Here is a 7,822-nt window from a genome sequence, read left to right as displayed (position 1 = left end):
TAAACTAGTCAGTCAGGTCTATGTTGTCTTCTTGGTTCCATGTCTTTTAAATTCTGGTTTTAAATATATTATTTCATCACATATTGAAACAATTAAATCATGGTCCTCTTATATCCCAAACTTATAGATGTTCTAGGATGGATGCGGCATAGTAGATGCTGAGTGTGTACATGCATCAAAAAAATGAATACATGGGGCTCCCATTCTTTCATTCATTCCTCAGTATGTTGTACATCTGAAACTAATATAATATTGTATGTCAACTGCAATTGAAATATTGAAAATATATTTTTAAAAAGAACGCTTTCATTTGCATGGCACTCAACCAAGTGGATGTGCACTCCTAGCAATAAAATCTTGTTCAGCATTGCCCATGGCCGGTGTGGCTCAGTGGTTAGAACATCGGCCAGCACACTGAAGGGTCACGGGTTTGATTCTCGATCAAGGGCAAGAACCTAGGGTGCAGGTTCTGTGCACCCTGGTTTGAGCACGTGCGGGAGGCAACCAATCGATGTGTCTCCCTCACGTTGATGTTTCTCTCTCTCTCTCTGTCTCTCTCTCTCTCTCCCTCCCTCCCTCCCTCCTTCCCTTCCACTCTCTCTGAAAAATCAAAGGAAAAAATACCCTGAGGTGAGGATTAACAAAAAAAATTGGTAATGTGATTTACATGTTTTCTCATGGAATCACACTGCATCTGAACAAGGTAAATTTGAAGCTCCGTTGAAAGGAAATGCTTATTTATGATTGAGCTAGACAGGTATAAGACTTTATGCTGAAACTGAAACTTTGCATGATTTAAATCAATAATGATTATTTTATACATTTTCCTAACATGAAACAATATGCAGAATATTGTAATTGTAATAGACAGCATTAAGTAAATTGGCCGTAAAAATTGTAAGGAAGCTTTGAAGAATGCTTTGTTTATATTGATAAACCTAGAATTGTTTCTCAAATAACACACTACTCCTTTGAGTTTAACATTAATACTGAGTTGACACAAATTAATGAATTTACTTAACTTGTACAGATGTGGTTTTGAAACTGACATGTTTTGCTTCAAAGTCAAATCAATTCTTCTAAAAAATAAATAAACTAGTTTTGTCTGTGTGGATGTAAGTATTAAAGGAAAATGATTTTTGGTCCTCAGTTCAGTTATAGGAAAATTTTTAGGTACGTTAAAACAGCTTGCGTATGTAAACTTACTTTTTTTTGACTGTAAATTTTATGAAATCTAAATACAGATTAAATACTTTTCATTTAAATGGGGCATCCAAAGATGTGCTGTAAGGATAAAATACACACTGGATTTCCCAAGACTTCGGATAAAAAAGAGAATCTAAAATATCTCATTAATAATCTTCTACATATTGAAAGGACAATACTTTGACTATATTGGATAAAATAATATACACTATTAACATCAATTTCTCCAGTTTGTTTTTCCTTCTTTTTTTAATGTGGCTACTAGAAAACTTAAAATTTCACACATGGCTCTATTGGACAGCACTGCTCTGCATCAGATAACATAGGACTACTTATTTGAGAATAATCCAGTATGACAATGAAAGAGCATGGAATAATTCTTTTATTATTTGATAAATAATCTTAATCCCAAACTTAGGATAATTTTCTTAACTTTATGGGGTAGTGAAAGACCATGTTGTGTCTGAACCTTGCAATAACTTAGCAGGTTTAGAACGTGTGTCTTTGGAGGAATAATAGGAGTTGAGTGAGAAAACAAAGGCCGAGGTCAGCTTGTGAAAAGTGTTTAAACCGTACGTAGCATTTGAACTTCATGCCGTATGCAGTTGGCAGCCACTGAAGAGTTGCAGCAGGGGAGTTGTTATATCATTAGAATTGTATTCTGGAAAGAGAACTACGGAAGCCTGTGGCGCAGGAATTGCAGGGAGCCAGTTATGACTGCAGAGTATGGAAGGAATAAATGCCCGCATTTAGGTAACGGAAGATCGGGGGTCCGGGAAATGACCAGATGGATTTGAGAAAGATTGGATGAGGAGGGAAAAGTCTGAATGGATCCGGAGTTGGGAGTTTGCAGGGACAAAGGACAAGGGCTTGAGGGGTTGAGGACTTGGTGACCAACTGTAGGGAGAGAGCAGAAATGAGGTGAGTGATAAAGTGAGGAGGAAAAGTCCTCGGACTGAAGGCCTTGATGTGATCAAAGGATGGGCGCTGCACACATTCTGAGCGGCCCTGACTTTTACATGAACCTGCCTCCTCCCTCTGCCCCCCGAAAGCATCCAGAATTACCGGAGCTGAAGAGGTTCATGAACAGACAGGGCATTGGCCAAGCCTCCCACAGAGAACCCGAGGCAGGCGCTGCTTTTGGTGTCAAAGTTGTCAGCATAGGTGAGCTGTGACCTGGAGGCCTGGCAGTGAGTGATGGGGCTGGAGAATGCATTAACCTCTGGGGGTTTTTGGGTTTTTTTTTATTAAGCCTGTGAACAATGAGCTGAAAGTATCAAAAAGGCGACCTTCCTGTTTTCCTCAACCCTGCATTTTAAAAGGCTGACTGTTTCCCTGAAGTCAAGCTTGCCTGTTACCAAGACATTAAATCATGTCTTAAGACGCCACTGTGTCATATACAGCTCAAGAGCTTGGCTTTTCTTCCTTTTTTAAAACATTCTTATGTTTTCTGTACATTCACTGTTCTTGATGACTTTTCATTTTAATTTTAAACGCACTCACAGAAAAGTTGCCAAAAGCGTACAAGGAACTCTTGTACACCCTTTACCCAGATTCAACCATTGTTGACATTTTACCTGGTTGGCCTCGTCAGTTTCCCTCTCTTTTTATTTTTTAAAAAATGTTTATTATGTTCAGGAGCACTTTTAAAATATATATCTTTATTGATTTCAGAGAGAGGAAGGGAGAGGGAGAGAGAGAGAGAAACATCAATGATGAGAGAGTCATTGATCGGCTGCCTCCTGCACGCCCCCCACTGGGGATTGAGCCCACAACCCGGGCATGTGCCCTGACCGGGAATCGAACCCCGATCTCCTGGATCCTAGGTCGATGCTCAACCGCTGAGCCACGTCGGCTGGGCTCTCCCTCTCTTTTAAAATTTACACATGCATATATAATTTTTCCCAAAGCATGGATTAGTTGGAGACATTATGCCCCTTTACCCAAAATGCTTCAGGGTGTAATTCCTAAGATCAAGGACATTCTCTTATGTAATCACAGTACACTGACCAAAGTCAGGAGCTTTAACGTTGCTACACAGCTATTGTTTAATCCACAGTCCCTGTTCCTCTGTTGTTGAATTGCCTTCACAATGTCTCCAATGGCTACTTTTCTTTCCTATTCCAGGATCCAATCCAGAATCGCACATTATGATTTAGTTGTAAAATCTCCTTAGTTTATTTTCATCTGAAACAGTTCCTTGGCTTTTCTTTGTATTTCTTGTCCTTGAAATTTTTTGAAGAATGTAGGCCATTCATTTTGTGGAAGTTCCTTTAGTTTGAGTTTGTCTGATGTTTCTTCATGATTAGGTTCAGGTTGTACATTTTTGGCAAGAGGACCACAGAAGGGATGTTAGGTCCTCAGGACATCATAGCAGGAGGCACATGATGTCGGTTTGGACATACTGGAGATCTTACCAATTGTACAGCAACAGAATGTTCTTTAGCTTTATTTTTCCCATTTGGCAGGCGTCTTGCATTGCAGTACAATTTCCTCTTTACAGGAGCATGTTAATGGGAAGTTTCTAAATTATTTTTTATTAGTTGCAAATACCCAAAGTGCAATAACCTGGTGTTTTTTAAGGAAACAAGTTAAAATAACATATATTCATTTTCACTTATGGAGTTTGAATGTCGATAGGTATACTCAGATTGAAACAAAATCTACTATCTCAGACAAAATGAGAAAACTATATATTTGTAAATAATTTAGGGAAAACGTGGTTTAAGATTATTAAAGGACAAACTTCCTGATGCAATGAACATATTTTTATTACTTTATTATTTTTTGAAGATCTAATTGGCTTTATTAACTGAATCATAAATCAGGCAGCATCTCATCTCCCCAACGAACATATGTTTAAAATATCAATATTAATATATCCTTAAAGTGTAAGACCCTTATGATGAACATGGTGACATGCCAGGCAATCTACTCTAAAACCAGAAAAAAACTATGGCTCAGGGAGGGCTTAATTATCCTTTGCGGTGTGGATCTTAACAGTAACTGCTGCATAATGATTTTAGGCAGATTTTCAGAGACTGAAAGAGGGGAGTCATGGGACTGGTTGTGCCAAGAGGATGAAGCTGAAAACTGAGCCAAAGAAGAGTTTAAAATAAGAGCTGTGTCAACATGCATAAATTCTCTTGCTTTGAAGACACTGCAATGGGATCCAGGAACAGGAAAAAAAAATATTTATTGTTTTGCCTTTGCATGCCAAAATGTAATCTCTCTTCTTCTTCTACCCTTTCCTTAAAACAACAATTGTCTGCATGTAGGATGAGTGTGTTGTAAATGAACCATTCAGGGTTTTTTCCCCCCTGCTCTCATTTCCAGTACTGAGCGGCAACATGATAGATTAGAAATTCTCCTTACTTTGGAGTCAGACTGATCCACACTCCGAGCCGTGTTCTGCCACAGACTGGCCTCAGTTTCTGTGTCTTTAAACGGGGAATAAACTGGGCTAGGTTGGGAGGACTAAAAATAACATATATAAAGAACTCACAGTACTTTACAAACACTGTGGCCCGTAGCGTACATTCCATAATGGAAGTGGGACATGAGGACAATGTAGTTTCAAGAAAAGAGCCCTGGTCTGGGAACTGGGGCATCAGGGTCCTGGTCCCTAAGCCTTCAATTCCCTAACAAGCACCCGACCTTGGGATGCTCCCTCAAACTTCCTGGATTTTAGTCCCATTGAGGAAGGAGTGTTGGCTGGAGAGCAGTGCAGGTCAAGTTCGAGGGCACTAGCCTGCTGCCACTAACGCAAGGTGCAGAGTGCTGCATTGGACAGCCGACTGCTATGCTGTGGGCACAGAGGTAAGCAAGCAAACAGCGGCCAGCTCTGCCTGGCCGGGTGGCACTCGAGCCGGGCCTTGAATGCTCATGGGTGGGCATTTCCACTGGAGAAAGGTGTTTCAGGTGAGGACAGAGACCCAAGGGTCCAGCACGCAGAAGGCATGGAGCTGCCACGCAGTGCGAAACGGTGGCTCCCATCCAGTCCCGCTGCAGTCAGCTTCTGGGAGGGACTGCCTCTCACTGTTGTGTTGTATCAGATGCATTTGAACACAGGTGGACCCTCTGTGGGCTTTGGAAATCTTTTAGCTCTACTGTAGGGAAATGGTTACAGAGGTGGGAGTTTCCCTCTAAAGCCCCAGGTACCCACCATTTCGACTGGGGCAAAGGAAACTACCAGTTAAACATCAGCCTTTTTAAATTTTATTTTAAATTTATCTTTATTGTTGAAAGTATTACAGATTTCCCCCCTTTTCCCCATTGACCCCTTCTACCCTGCACCGGTGTCCCTGGGTTACGCATATATGCATATAAATTCTTTGGTTAATCTTTCCCCAGCCACCCACCCACCCACCCCCTTCCCTCAGTCTTAACTCATCAATAATTAATTCTTCCACGGGGGTTTCCAGTACCAGGCACTGTTCTAAGTGTTATACTTTGTTCATTTATTTAAGCCTCAGAACAACCGTGTGAAAGTGGTGCGGTTACCTCCCGCCCTCACAGATGAAACAATTTAGAAAGATTAAATCTTTTGCCAAAGGCTACCTGCAAACAAATGGAATAATCTAGATAAAGATCCAGGCTGGCCAACGAAAGGCCCTGATCGGAATCCTTCTGTGAACTGCCGCTCCAGAGACCATGGAAGAAAGGAGTCAATCATATGGAAAAATACATATTGAACTAACACGAACAGTTGAGAGTTTAGTCCCATCTTCAAGTATTAGCTGCATTCAGACAAGAAGCCAGGGCATTACTTTTTGGACCAAAACACACTCGATTATTTGCTTTGGTAACACTTTTGATTGTGTGATTACTTGGGGGGCTTAGGAAATGCGTTGCAACAATGAAGTCTCTCCCCCACCCCCATAACGTGCCATCCTTTGCCAGAAATGAGAGGGAAAAAGGGAGTGGGGTGGGCTGGACAGCGTGTCCTGTGGAGAAATGAGGGCTTTGTAAAGAGTCTCCCGTGGAGGTTCTGTGTCTTCTCTGGGCTGAGTGACGGAGCCTCAGATGTCCAATCTTCCCTGAGTCAGGCCTTCTTAAACTGGAGGAACCCTGGGGGTGGGTGGGGTGGACACATCTCAGGCACTGAGAGCACGTGGGTGGGGAGCTTGGCTGCAGGGTAACGGCAGGAACTGCCTCACCATCCTTTCGTGTTCTACGTGCCAGTTCTAAAAAGGCCAGCGGGGACACACATGAGGATTTTGACTGGCACTCGGGGCGATGGCTTGAAATGTCTTGAGGAAAGTCTTTTTTGTCATTTACTTTTATTAACTAATCCTCCAGAAAATTCTACCGATGAACTCTTGAAGACCTTGCGAATGGGCTGTGGACTGCCAGGCACCCTGGGGATCAGGGCTATGAGTCGAATGATGGGGAACAGAGTGGCAAGTCACATGGATTGGCCATCGCCCTCATCTCCCTTTCCCAGCACCTGACCTCAGAGAACTTGATCTCTCTGGGGGTCTCTGGGGTGTCGAGCGTGATGTTCTATCCCTCAGTTCATTTCCAAAGACACAGATATTGAGGGCCTACAGTGTGCCAGGCACAGTGCCAAGCACTGGGAGTGGAAGGGTGAAAAGTCAGGAGTCCTGAAGGGGCTTGGTGCCTAGAGTAGGGCGTGCCTTCATAATAATACCACCACCATTCTCATCATTGTAGCCCACTCCCATTTATCAATTATGTGTCATGTGTCAGGCACTGCCCCCCGTACTTACCGTATATTTATTCATTTAATCCTCACAGCAGCTCTATGAGGTGGGTACTGTTATTAGCTTCATTTTACAGAGTGGGGGGAGGAGGCACAGAGAGGTTGATGAACCTGTCCGCTGTCACACAGCTAGTAAGAAGTGGGGTAGGAATTCATCCTCGAAATTGTTTGGTAAAGACAGGCAACAGCTCCAGAGAGGAGAATGGCAGGACACCCTCTCCAAGGTCACACTCCGTGGTGGGGAGGAGTGCCTGCTGGTGGGAGGCAGCAGACTCACACACCTTGGCTTTGGGGAGTTGTAAGAAAAGTGGCGACAGTTTGAGACAACAGCCAGGGCCAGGAGAGGCAGTGCCATGAAGGAGTGAAGAGCCTGACTCTGGAGCCACCTGCCCAGGTTCAAGTCCCGGCTCTGCCACTTTCTAGCAACCCAACCCCTTTATCCCTCAGTTAGCTCCTTGGTAAAATGGTGATAACTGCACCTATGACTTTGGGCTATCCTAAGGATGAAGGAAGTCAGTGTTTGAGGCTGAAGAATGCTTTTCTCTGGGAAAAACACAACCATGAGGCTAGTTTCCCAAAAGCCTTCCATTTTGCTCCCCCCCCCCCCCAAGTACCTCACTTCAACTTCCTCCCATTAGGCATTTATTTGAAATTTGCTTCAGGTAATGAAGTTTGCGTAATAAAAACTTCTGTACAGCTTTAGCTTAAAAACTTGATTTGGCTTCAAGCTTTTTTTTTTTTTTAAAAAAAAAAGGAGGTAAAATTCACATAACATAGAATTAGGCATTTTACAGTAAAAAAATTCACTGGCATTTAGTGCATTTACAGTGTTGGGAAACCACCACCTGCGTCTACTCCAAAGACGTTCTCATTGCCCCAAAAGGAAACCCC

Source organism: Miniopterus schreibersii (genome assembly GCF_964146895.1).
Source record: "Miniopterus schreibersii genome assembly, chromosome: X".
Lineage (NCBI taxonomy): Eukaryota > Metazoa > Chordata > Mammalia > Chiroptera > Miniopteridae > Miniopterus > Miniopterus schreibersii.
The sequence above is the reverse complement of the archived record's forward strand: the minus strand, read 5'-3'. Positions refer to the sequence as shown.